The sequence below is a fragment of the Athene noctua genome, chromosome 7 (genome assembly GCF_965140245.1).
Source record: "Athene noctua chromosome 7, bAthNoc1.hap1.1, whole genome shotgun sequence".
Lineage (NCBI taxonomy): Eukaryota > Metazoa > Chordata > Aves > Strigiformes > Strigidae > Athene > Athene noctua.
Genome location: NC_134043.1, coordinates 27,645,039 through 27,660,074, shown reverse-complemented (window position 1 = coordinate 27,660,074; position 15,036 = coordinate 27,645,039). Strand labels below are relative to the sequence as shown.

At 44.9% G+C, this 15,036-nt stretch overlaps 1 protein-coding gene across 7 annotated transcripts in view; it reads right to left on the bottom strand.

The window, feature by feature from the left end:
• HDAC4 (histone deacetylase 4) overlaps positions 1-11,404 on the bottom strand; it is a 265,065-nt gene extending 253,661 nt beyond the window's left edge. For 5 of the 7 annotated variants that reach the window (XM_074910169.1, XM_074910173.1, XM_074910172.1 and 2 more), the window contains exon 1: positions 11,077-11,181. The gene's annotated coding sequence lies outside the window, so the exon portion shown is untranslated. Of the gene's footprint in view, positions 1-10,416; positions 10,443-11,076 lie in introns of those variants that run through there. The other 2 variants (XM_074910181.1, XM_074910170.1) reach the window with 2 other exon arrangements.
• Between the last annotated feature and the right edge of the window lie 3,632 nt (positions 11,405-15,036).

Sequence of the window (15,036 nt, the reverse complement as noted above, 5' to 3'; positions counted from 1 at the left end):
GAACAGCCTGGCTAAGCTGTTACACTACAGGATTTCATATCTGGAGTATAATATTCCTCACCCAATTGCTATTTGGGCTTTTATGACGCATACCCTTTGAAGTGTGGCAGTCCAGCCGCCAGCAAGCTTACGGAAGAAGTCGATGTCTATCTCAGAGTCTCAGTTTTCTTACTTCCTTCTCCTCTTACAATGGAATTATTACCTTGTGCAAAACTTTCCTGCCTGGACCTCACTCACACCATGGTCAGCATTACTCTGTGATGCCATCTCCATAAATTAGTCAAGCGCTCTGCCTTATGTTCTGTGCACAAGTTCTTCATTTGCTCTCCTGCTTTCAGCATCCCTGTATGTCAGTTTATTTTTAGACCAGCATTTTTATAGCAAAGACCAGAAGCAGCACACTTTCAGTGCCAAACTGAATTCAACTGGGATTGCTAATACTGTCGATAATTGACATAAGGACACTTTAGTCTGATGGCCATAAAAAACTGGTACTAGCTACATGTCTGCCATCTGGGTCCACTGTCAAACCTGGGCACTCTGCTGCACCTTCCCAATTGCCCCACACCATCACCTCCAGGCTACCAACCACAAGATCAGCCCAATGCTGGCCAGAAGGGATTCATACCATTCACTTCTCTACCAAAAGAACAGATCCTGCTTTGTGTTTTCACGTGTGTGTAAACCTTCTGCACTGAGAAGGATTTGATCCCCACCAATAAACACACCACTAGCGATCTTTACACTCGCAGTGCCACAAACCAGACACAACAATCAGATTCATCAGGTACCACCACCACCTATTGCTGTTTACAAAGCATAACCTAGTATAGGAAACAACAGTAAAGGATACCCACATACAGCCACAGAGGCAAACAAGACCATGTAATCTGTGTAAATCCACCCAAAGCCATCATGGATTGCTCATAAAATTGCATAGTAAAGTCTTTTCTGTTGTCAACAATTCACAACACGTGCTCATGAGCAAGACTTCAACTTACAGGGCCCTCTTCTTCAAGGTATACTGCAGCAAATAATAGAGCTACACTTTGCCCCAAGATCACATCAATATGTGCATCAACATAAGCCTTTTTATCTACTGATCCAGAAGTATCCAGCTCTTCCACATTATGCTAAGTTTGACAATTTATAACGTAAAAACGCAGATTGCCATTCTCTGTCACAAATTCATCGTTTTTACAGCACTTCAATCAAGAAGGGTTTTTTCGTAATATTAAGATTTCATTCACAATTATGATTAAGCCCATCCTCACATGCTCCATTCAATGCACAGGGAGCAGATGAGGCAGTCACCTGTCTTCAGCGCAGTGCAAAGCACTGACTTCTGTACAGGGATGAAGAAAAAACCCAATACAAAATAGGTGAGTACAGCTCCCAACAAAGTGTACGATACCTACCACGTGCAATCAGCATAAATACCCTGTTGTTCACTTCTAGTCCTCTCCCTCCTTCTTTGATCATGCTTGCAGGCTAAAAACAATCCTGTAAGAGGCAGTCTTCACTCAACAGCATCCTTCAGCCTCCACCAGGATCTGACAGCAGGTAAGAGTTGGGGGAAATATATAATAAAATTTCCTCCTAACCAAAGCATTGCCATTTGATTCAAACAGAAAAAATCAGTCTTGGGTAGGTGAAGTGCACAACAGAATCCATCTGGAAAATTATTTTAGGAGGCTCATTTACATCAAGTGAGGAAAAAATAAAATGCAAATGCAGAGCACGGTAGCCAATTTCTGTTCCAGTCCACTGGAAGGAGCGGTTACTCTGTGCGATATCTAACACTAGATTCAAACATAGCTGCACATGTGTGGCCTTTTCATCTTGCTTTCCCTTCCTCTCCCTCATGGAATGAGACAAGACACAAAGTTTTAAGCATAGTCACTACTAAACACATCTGGGCCTTGCTCCATCACACTGCTGCTGAATAAGAGCCGCAGCAACAGAACTAAACTTGGATAACTTCAGTTAATTTGTGACAGTAATCACCACCTACAGCAGAGGTAAGGTTTACAGAAATCCAAGGGTTGGTTTGTTGACTAACAGCAGAAAGTAGCAGTGACAGACCAGGATTTCTGCTTTGCACATGGAACAAAAAAGTGCTGTGCTTAGCATCAACCCAGCAAAGATCCTGCTGGCATCGTAGGGAGCCATTTCTTTCACTGACACTGAAGACACTACGGCAACACAAACCACACTCAAACTGCATCATCTCCTTGGGAAGGTGGCACAAGGCAGCAGGAGAATGCACCTTACTGCTTTCTTGCTCTCTACAGTTTTATAAAAGCTGCCATCATTCATTCCTTCCAACAAGACCTCCACATGAAAGATGACTCAATATCTTCTGAGATACTCCAGAAAGATACCTGTGGTCCCTTTTTCCCCAAACAGACTAAAGAAACAAGCCAGGCTTCCCAGCAGGGTGCACATCCTGCTGTGCTGCAAGAGGCCAACCTCTGTGTCAGTCCTGCTACCGTGTCCACACCATGACTCAGAGAAGTCCCTTCCAGACTCAACCAAAGTACTAGCTAGGTACAGCATTTTTTTGTTGTTGTTTTTTATAGTCTACGCTGGCTGGAGAAGCCAGCCAGCTTTTTTTCATTTAAAGAAATAAGTTCCACCTATACAGTGCTCTAAAATATAATCCAGCCTGCAGGAAAACTCAGTTTTACCTACAAATTCTCCAAGACCCCTCATGCCTGACAGTCTGCGCCATGGGTCTTGGCCTTTACATCCTTATTTGTTTGCAGTTTGAGCCACTGCACTCAAAGTCAAGGCCAAGAGCCAGTCTTCCATCTCATCCCAACTCCTTCCAAATTAGCATTTCCAAATGTCTGCCCCACTGCCGCTCTGTTTCCAGAGTGAAGAGTTTTCCCTTCTCACCATCCTGAGCTAGCAAGCTCCACAGTTAAAACTCAGACTATTCCACTTTTCAGAATCCTCATCATTGTAAAACTCTTGTCACCTAACACTCCACTTACACGCACATTATTTGAGCAGAAAAGCACATCCCACTGTTCTACATTTTGCACGAACCTGCAGCAAGAAGGCAGGCCATTTTTTTGCTCAACTACAAGAACTACCTGTATTCAGGATTTTAACAGAATCCAGAATATACACTAACAAAAACTAAGTAACTGTAGCTCCTATGGTGAAAAAAATGTAACTTTCCTAATACTTTGAATAACACTCCCTTTCTGAATACTTCTTGGGAACGGCAGACAACAGAATTAATTCATTGTTTCAGGCTTAAATTTTAGATCCTTTTCTTCAAGTGATGCATATAAGACAGAAAGCTTTGTCAACACAACACCAGAACTAGTTTGAGCATTTTTCTACTGAGCAACATAAACTATTTTAGCATATTAGGAAAATGCAACACAGCAGAAGTGTGTTAACTGACTAGAGATGACGTGAAAACTACAGGTTTTTAGTGAATTAAAATGAGAACTCAAATGGGAAGACAACTTGGAAAACACTAGGGGAAAGGCGAACAGCATAATGTGCTCATCTACCTTTAATCCTGAAAAGCAAATTTGAATAACCGCTTATTCAACACAAAATGCTCGAAGATGTTAGTACAGACACAGCTGTGATGCTACACCTTACTACCAGTGTCCTCACACAATCACAGAGAGGACAAGGCAGCACCAGTTCAGACAAGTACAACACCCTGCAAAATCTTGCGCACCACTACTAGGGACAGGCCAGTTATGAATAACTGCTATTTCTCAAACTTAGATTAACACAAATTGCAACAGGAAACCAATGCTACCTTGTGCATTTGACAAATGAAATTTGATTTTACATAGAACAAGTCACAGTATACTAATGTTCACAGAATTTACCGGTAATTAAGTCTTACTGACAGACACCTCATTAAAGCACCAGTTCTTCAGAAAAATTAATAAAGTGAATTATTTCCTATGTGTGAAATACCAAAATTCTTTACTACTCGTAAAAGATAAATGGAGTTAAGTTCAACTGGATGTCAGTGTTCACCAGAATAAAAGAGTGACACACTTAAAAAGACAATTTAAAACAATATATTGCTACACTGCTAGCACCCAATCCAAGATGTTAATCTCCGATAAATTATTTTATCCTATGACCGCAAAAACCAAAACCCCTAAAATACAATTCTTCAACAGTTTACCGGCTTGCTATAAAATGTACAGATACACGTGTCCAGGGAAGATCCACAGGAGATCAAACTTGAAAGGAAACAAGAGAGTGAACACATCAACAAACCCAGACATGACAGCCAGATTGTAGCCATGGCAGGGTCTTCAATTTGCCATTTCAGCAAGTCACATCTGCAATGCCGAGAGCTGAAAAAGTTCCTGAATGTTTTCCTAGACACCATCACCTCGTGGGCACCACGCTGCCAGAGCAACACTCAGTCATATCCTAAGGATTTGTCTAAATTACTATAATGATGCCCCAAAGAAAGTAGCTCTTCCTTCCTCAGACCTTGGATAAGCCACATTAGCTGCACACATCGCCTCCAGCTCCTCACAACACCTCTCTGGCTCCTTTCTGGCCCTCAACCAAACTAAACTGATGTCTCAAAGGACTCTTGGGGGGGGGGGGGCAAAAAAACCCAAACAAAAAACCACAACCTAATCTTGACCAAACTAGAAAGAGGTTTCTTATTAGCCTAAGACCCAACTCTCAAACTGCAACTTTCTGCTTTTTAAAAATGTCTTGTACAAGAAACAAAGGTTCAATCACTTGGTGAGGGCAGATGGCTAAGCCTGCCCACAAGTCAACACACATTCCTCTGCACTAGTAGGTGGTAGTTTGAAGCAAATTTTAATCAAACTTTTCTGAGATAATATATGATAGGAAAACATAAAGAAAAAAAAAATGAAGTTGATCAAGATGTGTCTAGTAATGAGTGCCATGAAAAAAATGACTGAATTTTTATAGAGGAAGGCCAAGCTGTATTTCCTTGCAAAGGGAAAACCACAGACGCTTTCCAAGAGATTTCATCGTCTTTTCCCAAGTGCTCCCTTTTTCAACATCATCATGGAGCCTCTGTGCACTTTCCTGCTTCTCTACCCCGTTATTTCACACCCCCAACTTCAAAATTATGTGATGCAACTCCTTTAAGATACCCAGAAATACAGTGCCTATTTGTCTCTCCTACTCCTCGTTGTTTAAACTGCCCAAGTCTTTCTGGTGAAGAAGAACTGCCCAAAATCTGCTTGCTATTCAAGCAGTCCTGGCAGTGACAAGCATCACTTCATGAATCATCTGTTATATATTGCCTTATCAACATGGTCCACTGCAGGATAAAATAAACCTGGCCCACTTCAGTTTTCTGCACAAAAATCAAAATGCAAGTGGCATTAATTACGAGAACAGCCTGAGGACTTACCCCATCCAGGGACTTGGATATATGTAAGAGACAATCCATACAGAATCAAAATGCTAAGATGCATTTCCTCCCTCACCACACACAGCTTTTACTTCAATTTTTTAGAAGACTATTTACCTCTTTTACTAGGTAACAATATTGCCACATTTCCAATTATTAAAGCAGACAGTTTTAGCATGTCTGCTGTTTCTCAGCTTAAATAGTTTGAGGCAAAACCGCACATTTTCATGTGGTTTTTCTCCCCTATCCAGACTTTTGAGATCAGCAAGCAACCTGAGGAGAACCAGGTTCCTTTCATTGCTTGGACCTGGGGAACCTGAAAGCAGAGGTAAATGGAAAAAAGAAGCTATCCATTAAGGAAGTGGACTCAGAACTGAAAAGCAATTTTGAATTCAGTGAAAGGCACATCCTTGAGCTTCTCTGTTGAGTAAAACACATTTTTACAAAAGCACAAATGCAAAGGATATCAGGAGGAGTCTGATAAAACTTAAATCCAATGGCTGGACTTGTTGACTGGGTAGCAGGATTAGAAAAGATTGCAGAAAAGCAATGGGATAACTGGAAACAACCCAAAGGTGCACTGGAGGAGCAATGAAGCAGAAGATGATACCACCAAAGAAGCCATCAAGAAAAGTCAAGAATACTTGCCAAATATTTAATAAATGCCATTACCAGTGTCCAAGTAACATGTTCAGTTAATATTTCTCCATGGTCTGTGACAAGCTTTCCCATTTGGAACAGGTTAGCAACAGAAACTATTCAGCAAATATTCTGGTAATATTATCATGTATACTCAACCATAGATGCAGGTAAAATACGGTCCCAAGTGTTTGAGGTTTTATATTCTACATATATATACACACACAATGCCAAGGATTATTTCCTTCCAGTAAATACAAATATATACAATGCCAAGGAATGTAACACAATCACTTCTTTAACTGGAAGAGGATACCAAAGAAACGTTTTAACCCCAAGATGAAGTTGGCACAGCTGGGCAGTGAGCATTCAGGTTTTCAAGCCCTGAAAAGAGCATCACATCTGCATGCACTTACGCCACTTAACCCAGACAAACGATGCTATCCTTGACAAAACATGAGGACTAGTTACTGCGACCTTACAAAGGTTCAGCATGGCATACAAGCATTACAGAAACACTTCAAGCAATCCAGAAGAGCCAAGAAAAGAAGTAAGTAGTCTTTCAGTGGAGCATGCACAACATTCAGCTGACCATGAACATAAATGCCCTAGATGAAATTGTCAGTTTGTCTTCCTTAAAGTAAGGCTGCACAGCAAGTTTTAAGACACACTCAACATATCAACTCCTTTTAGCACAGTTATTTGATAAGCACATTTGTGAGTAAACCATTTTAAAAGCTCTTGCCTATTCTCAGCTCTGGAAGATGAAAGAAATCTGGCCTAGAATATTTGATCCTATCACATACTACGTACTTGGTGGCAAGTTTTTGTCTCAACACTTTGTTCCAAATGTGTTTGGGCATGTTCACGTATAGAAAGCCTGTAGCTTCCCTAGATTCGAAACCTACAAATGATCCTAAAGGGCAAGTTTCAGGCATTGCACCAAGTTTCTGAATCACAGATACACTTTAAGATGGCTTTAAAAAGTCTACTCCCCAGAAAGCACAAAAGCAATTTCAAAGAAAGATTAAGAGGGCAATATAATCTAAAACCATGGACTCCTGCTCAATTTTAACCTTTATTTTTAACAAATCCTACTCCTCACCCTCGCAGTTCAACATGTGATTTAAGGTTGCAGACCGAGATCAACTCCATCTTTTCAGCAGTCTATAAACAGGCAGCTCCTGTGCTTCCACCTCTGCCCACAGCAGAAGGTGAAGAGAAAAACGAGCACTCACCATGGGAGCAGAAAGTCACCCTTGCTCAAGCTGTTTCTTTTGAGGAGCGTGCAAACCACAAGGCAGACAAACTATCTGCTCAGGGCGAAAACAGAAAAACCTGACAGGTTGGACAGAGCTTCCTTCCAAAACCAACCGTAATCTAACATAGGTCCAGAGGACTTGCAAATCTTTTCCAATCCAGATACTCCAAGGGTTCAGGAGGCAGCCTGGAGTTCAAGCCCCTGAAGATCTGGGCAAAATGCATTACTTTAAGACATCCCACTGCAATCTACATCCACCTAAATGGCTCTTAACAGCCCCTGTTACTACATAACTTCTTTAGAAGTTCATCAATCTTTAGGTGTCTGTAAACACATCACTCCTAGCTGAAAAAAAACCCACCTCGTTTTAAGTATATTGTTGGTTTTCTCCTTTACGCATTAATGCAACACTGCCTGTGAAAACATGAGCATGGCAAATCAGAAAGTTGTGTCTTGATCAACTCAAAGATTAACACATGCAAGCAACTATTTTTAGTTTTACTCTTTTTGCTAGTAAGTCACCATCAAAAGGCAAGAAATAAATGAAATTAACGTCCACTGGGGAGTTCACCTGCATCACACATCAGGACAGTGGTGTACAGGGCCTGCTACCTCCTAACCTGGGGCTGATGGATGCTCCCCGGGCTTCTTGAGAGCTTCCTGGTACTGACCACAAGTTCAGTCACTCACACCTGCCAGTTTTCTTCTACTTTAGGATAATCTGTCGAAGATGGCACTACACGAACACAGACTGCTCAACAAACATTTCCCCCCAAGGGAATAAAAGCTTTCATGCCATACGTATGGTTTTCTTTCATGCCTCCATCCCACTAAGTAAATGACAAATTCCTCTGGTATTCTGAGGTAATTTTCAAAATGCATTTCATGCATTTTCTAATCTGTCCACTTTTCTGAAGCCAAGTCCTGAAGCAAAACCAAAGAAATTACAGGATGGCAAAGTTAAATTTTAAAGATTTAAAGATGTTGGGATTTTTTTTTCCCCCCTCAGTTCAGACAACCAAAGGCACAGCTCAATATCAGCAACAGAAAGTCATCAGATGCACATGCTAAAACATGCCATCCAAAAAGGAAGAAAAGCATATAAACCTGGAAAGCCGTGTCTTACACATTTTGTTTTACACAGAAAATCTGCAGTCGCTAAAACTTACTCTTTCTAACTGGGTGGCATTTTACATTTCCAAATGTAATTGAGTGAACATGTTGCCATGGTTACAGTAGGATTCTGCAATAACTTTGTTGCCTTGTAATTGATGTATATTTGTATACAAGCAGCTGAGCTTTCTTAATTCAGTGCCCTCTTAACTCGTTTCAGCAAGACTGCGGAGCGACAACGGCAGCTTTTAGGCTGAAAACTCCATACAGCAGTGGTGGAAACATCAGAAACGATTAAAACTGAGTACCACGACAGACCGCATTAAAAAAAAAAAAAAAAAGATGCCTTGCCAAGAACCAGATTATTATATAAACTTCAGAGCTCCTTAGCTTTTAAAAATGTTGCTGTTAAAAAAAGTCCAATTCAGATAATTAACTCCAGGTAGCTTTTGGCAACAACCGAAAGCACTTTGACAGCAGTGAATACAGCACAAGTCCCATTTATTGACAGTACATAATACCAGTAAATCAAAATGCATTGGCCAGAATGGTTATTCACTCAACGATGAAATTCACTGTAGCATGGAGGGCCAAAATAATACTTGCTCCATCTCTTCAGTCTCAAATTAGCATTATGAAGACAACAGAATACAGCTGTTGGAAACAAGCAAGAAATAAAGCTGCCGGGATATCCCTATTTGAGAAGAAATGGAGAACACTGGAGAGCGCCTATACCCCACTCTACCACCCTGAGCTGCACGCCCCATCCCAGATTTACAAGCGATTTTCACATCCTGAATCCACCCACACCTTTACAACACAGATCCCACTTCTCAGGAACATTTTTAGACCTGTAATCCAGTCTGGAGTATCAGACAAGCCTGTAGCACGAAATCCACTCTTATAGCCAGAAAACAAGCGTTTGCGGTGACAAGTCTAATTTATGCAAATCTTCCAAAGCAGGCTATTGACAGGCAAACAACCACTCAAAAAAAAAAAAAAAATCTTCCACTATCATGAAATGCCTGCACAAAACAATTACGCAAGTGTTTTGAATAAAGGGCAGGTTTACTTCCCTTTAAATGGTACGCCGCACCGAGCTATAGTGGCAAATAATTGTTATGTAAATACATTTGCTTGCTTAAGATGTCATGCAGCGTTTGCCACGCCACGAACACTCAAAAGATAACATTTAAGGAGCCGAGGGATTGCACAGCATCCTTCCTGATAAATTCCTGCAGCAAAACCCACACACAACTGCTCAACACCTCCCTTCGCGCTCCTCCGAACGCACTACAAGCTTTTTTTGTTGTTGTTGTTAATTTAGCGCTGCACAAATCAACACTTCCCATTTCGGAGCAGCGCACACGCACTTTATTCACCACCAGCTCTGCCCAAAATGCCTGTTTTGGGGGCGGGGGGGGGGGGGGGGGGGGGGGGAAGCCTGGTCTGTGGCTGAAGACGGAGCCCTGCCCCGGCTTGGACCTGTCATCTTCCCTTGCAGTCCGACGTTACCTCAGGACTTCCAAAAAGCGCGGTGATGCTGAGGAGAATACCCCTTGATTTCTCCTCCGAGTTACAAAAAAAGCCAATTTTAGTGATTTTTTTTTGGAGGAGGAGGTCGGTGCCCCGGGGGTCGGGGCGACCTCCCTGGCCCAGACCGGGCGCCACTGCCCCGTGAGGCAGCCCCGGGCCCGCCGCGAGGCGCGTTCCGCGCGGGGAGCCCGGCGGGGCCGCGGGCGGAGACGGCCCCGACAGAAACTTTCCCCAAGTCGCGCGTTATTCCCGGGGCGGCGGGGGAGGAAGAGGAGGAGGAGGAGGGGGCATGGAGGGAAGAACCGACCCCGGGCCGCGGCCCGCTCGGCGCCGCAGGGCCCCGCCGCGGGCGTCGCCCCCGCCGCAGGGCCGCCGCCCCCGCCCCGCCGCACCGGCCAGCATTCACGACTCGCCGCCCCCGGGCCTGCGCCCTCGCCCCGGCGTGGCCGCCGCCCGCGGCACTCACCGCTGCCCGCATCGCTCCCCGCCGAGCCCCGCGCAGCACCGAGGCGGCGGCGCTGCTCGCGGGGGGGGGGGGGGGCGGGGGGGGGGGGGGGGCGGGGGGGAGGAGCCGCAGCCGTCCGGGAGGGGAGGAGCGGGGCGGGACCAACGATGGAGGGGGCGGGACTTGCGGCGGCGCCGGCCCCACCCGCCTCATTCACAAAAACGCGAGCGGCGGGGAGCCCCGGCGCGCTGAATGGGCGGGAACGCTGCCCGTCACGCCTCCTCCCTCTCCGGTCCGCCCACCGCGCCGCTACGCCCATGCTGAGTGATGGCGCGCGGTGGCCCCGCCCCACCGAGCGGACCGCCCAATCAGAGCGCGGCAGAAGCCGCCAAGTGGCTCAAATCCACCCGCCACGGCCGCACGGGCGAATTCGATTGGTGTCGGGAACTGCCCATCACCTCCCCCTCCGGAACCCTCCGCGCTTCACGGTCGGAGCACAGAGAAAAAACACCGCGCGCCGCCGATCCCTTTAAGAAGCCGGCGGCCGGGAGAGGCCCCCGCCGCAATTAAAAGCCGGCGGGCAGAAAAGCGCGCGGCCTTAAAGGGGCCGCGCCGCGGACGGCCGGGCGCGGCGGCGGGGGCGGCGCGGCGCGGGGAGGCGGCGGGGCGCCGCGTACTGACCTGGGCGGCGGCGGGCGAGGCGGGGAAGCTGGTGCGGCGATGGCCCCGGCGCGGACACCGCGGCGCGCGCGCCACCAACGGACTCAGCCCGTGACGGGATCCGCCATCTTGGAATTTTTAGATGGAGAGTCACGTGGTGCGACCATTTTTCTCCCCGGCCAATCAGGAAACGCGGTTTATTTATAGCCACAGCTCCCTCTTTTCTCTCCCCCCGCGCCACTCGCCATCCCGGCGGGGGAAGGGAACCAATCAGGCCCCGCCCCGGCCCCCCTCGCCCCGCCTCATGGCGCGCGGCCCATCGCCTAGGCGACGGCGCGGTCCGGGGGGCTCAGGCCGCTGTCCGCCATGTCGGCGCTGGGCCCGCAGCCCCTCAGGAGGAGCCGGGGTGGGAGCCCCGAGCGGGGTTTGGGTCTCCGAGGCCCCCAGGCAGGCCGTGCCCCCTCAGCCTTGGAGGCCCAGGCAGCCGGGGACTCTCAGTTGGCAGCTTGAGTTCAGCATCCGACAGCCGGAGGGTGTGATGGAGCCTTTGCTTAGCACCACATCCCCTCCCATCTGGTGACCGGCATCTCGCGGCCGAGAACAAACTGAGTGTTTTTAAGGACCAGCGTGAAGTGAAGAGACCTCAGAGCAGTGCTGAGAGGCTGTTTCGAGAAAGTCATGCGAGCGCGGCGAACTTCTTGCCCCCTGTTTCTCCTTGACCCACTGCTGCCTGTAGCTTCCTCCACAGTTTCACCTGTATCTACTAAGAGGTGGAAATGTAACAGAGGAAAAACTCAAATCTGGATTAATTTGGTTAGAGGAAACGTGAGGTGGAGGACAGAACTAGTAGAAAAACAGGTGTAGGAGAAGCATTCTTTTGAAGTTAATTCATCTGTAACAAGACAAGTTTTGTGTTCTTCTGTCTTCTTTCCTTAGGTAGTTTGACCTATCTGAAACCATGGATTTTTTGTTTCTCAGGATACTATTGGAGATGGATTAACTAGAAATACCATAGAAAATGCAAGCCATGGTGTATATATATACATGATTTTAATAGAAAATGAAACTTCTTTTGTGAGTTTTCTTCATCCAAGATCCCACTCCTGAAGTGCTTTTTTATTCATCAAGTATTGTCTATAAAAAATGGCTGCTGAGCACACTGCTTTTAATAGCAAACAGCTGAATCAAGATATAAAAAATGAAAAGGGGTGATGAAAATCTTTGTAAGTCTTTACCTGAATTACCAAGAGTAAAAAACAAAAAAATTAAAAGGAACTGTTCAGCATACTTACCTCTACCCATGTTTTCCTAGCAACCATTCAACATCTAATTGATTTTTCTATTTTCTGAAGAATTACCCTATTGAACTGTCAAGTCTTCTCCAGCTGCAGTTTCTTGATTGGCCAAGCCCGTGGCTGGCGCAACTCTCATTTCGCTTGTGTTTTGTTGTTTTGCCTTTTGACTAGCACACTGCCTGAAACTAAGAAGTAACGCTGCAAACGTTCTGTATCACGGGAAGCAAAATATTTCCGCATCTGTATTAGCTGGTGTGCGAAAGCTCAGACAGGGGTAATACCTGTGAGGCATGCTCTGAGATACGTCAGACAACCATCCCAGGCTTCAGTGAAGAGATCGCCAATGGCCCAGGAAAGTCCAAGTTTCAAATACCATCACATCAGATGTGATTACTTCCTTTTTTTTAACGTAAGCCACCATGGTGGTCCTAGAAAGAAGGTGACCTCTTTTCTGTGCAGTTCCATTCCGTCTGAGGTGAAGGCCACATGCACGCCATTTGAACCTCTCCTCTCCCATCCAAGTACAACATGGAGAGGCTTCGTGTCCTTCATGCAGGTGGAGCCCTTGGCTTGCACAGAGTTGAAGGAGTTTACAGACCATCCTGTGGAGACAGTGGTCTGCTTTCACACCTCTTGTAGCTGTCAGGGTCTTAGAGTGCAGTCACTGTGCCCTACTCATAGCCCATTAAATACGTGGAGGCTTCCCACTTAGCTTTCAAGTTGTTTCTTAACATCCTTGACTAAGACAATATGAAACATAACATTCCTATTTGTAGGCAGCCATCCCAGCACACTTCTGGTGGTTTTGATTAATTGGCTCTTGCTAAATTGTTTCTAAACTTCCAGATTTTCCTCAAAGAAAAATGAACTCCTGTAGTTCAGCCATCTGGATTTACATAAATTCTGGGACCTGACTGGAATTGCTAACAACTTTGTCCCTCCCTCAAAATTTACATATACGTGGTAGTACATAAACACTGCTCCTTTTTTTTTTTATTTATTTTTGAGATGTTTAGCAACTACATTTCCATTTGAAAGGGCCACCCATCTAAAAATCCTTGCCATATTGATCTGACCCCTACAGTTGCTTTTTTTCCCATGCTGTGAACAACATGCTTGGGTCTTGGCAGAGGTCAGAATTACTCTGACAGTTCCATCAGCACATTGCATCCCATTAACTTAAGCTTTACAGTCTTACTTTATTTTTAAGAGATTAATTTATTACTGTCAACTTACAACAAACATTGCATTTTCATTATTCTAAGCTTGAGCATACAGGCAGCATAGCTTGCCTTGGAGAAGGCTTGAAGTTTTGGAAAATTCTGCCTGTAATATGCACCTAAGAACACCTCTGGCATGAAGAGCACAGCTTCTGCATAAAGATAAAGCCCTTTTTTGTTTCTTTTTTTAGCTTATATTGTCTTGTGGGCTTGTTTGTTGTTCTTTGGTTGGTGAGGTTTTAGGTTTCCTCCTATGGTTGTTCCGCTATCTTTTTTCAGGGCCAGTTTGTGTGCTCACATCTATGTATGTGTGTATACATAATCTTCTAAATTATTTTTAAGTATCAAGAGACATATGGGTGTAAGTGCTTTAGGATCAAAAGTTTGCTAATGCCAACCGTGTAGCTGACAAGGTAATATTTGCAAAGGCTGTGACTTCCTCCGTGGATCTGATGATGGCTGCCCTGTCTTGCAGCTCCCCATTTCTGGTACAGCTGGGAGATGGTCTGGTCACCAACGTGGGTTACAACCAACATTTTGCCTCAGTGGTCGCTGCAGCTTCTAAACGGAATGGAGCCCAGAGGTACTGTACTTGGTCTCTCCCACCTGCATCCCCTGTCCCCACACCTTCAACACTAAGGGTTGGGTGGTGTACTGCAGATTCTTGGCTACAAAGTGCAGAGGCTACTTGCCTTGTCACACCAGATGCCTCCAATACTTTCTGCATCACTGAAGGAGTTTAAAAAGAGGAAACACAAGAAGAAAATTGCATCCTAAAAGTTGCCATGGAGTGTTTTATCTTCAAAATTTGATTGATGCAGTACTAGTGCTTGTGGGTGTGAATATGTGTATCTATTAATATCCAGTCTAGGCTAACCTGTGCATAATGACAGAAAATTAAACCTTGTCATTGTTCATGTTAATCAGAGCTCAAACATTAACAAGAAAAAGTATTCTTCCTATATGTTATATCAAATTGTATATAGTGTGGTCTGTTTTTACTGTAATTGCAGCTGAAAAGTTTACTCAGAAGCCATTTGAAGTAAAAAAATAAAAATAAAAAATTTGGCAGAGCTAATTCATAAAGGCTTAAATAAAATGCAATTACAGAACTTCCCGCCTACCTCCACCTCATCTTTAGCTGAATTCTACTTCGTGTTTGTCAGGAATGGTTCCATTTTTTATGTTCTTAAGCAGGAAACAGCCATCACAACACTCCAGCTAATTTCCCTTTCTAGTCACATGGATCTGGTGAAAGTAAAATAGGGTGCCTCATCTTTCCACTCTAATTCTGCCTCTCCCACCACCTCCACGGCCAAAAAAAAAAAAGAGTATCAAGTTAGGAAGAAAGCCAGCAGGAACTTCCTCTAGAGTCTAGCTACTGAAGACCTACTCAAGTGCCAGTGTCACTTGCTTCTTTAGAGAGAGCCAAGCCTAGACACAAGTTCCTACCTGGTGATTGTTTT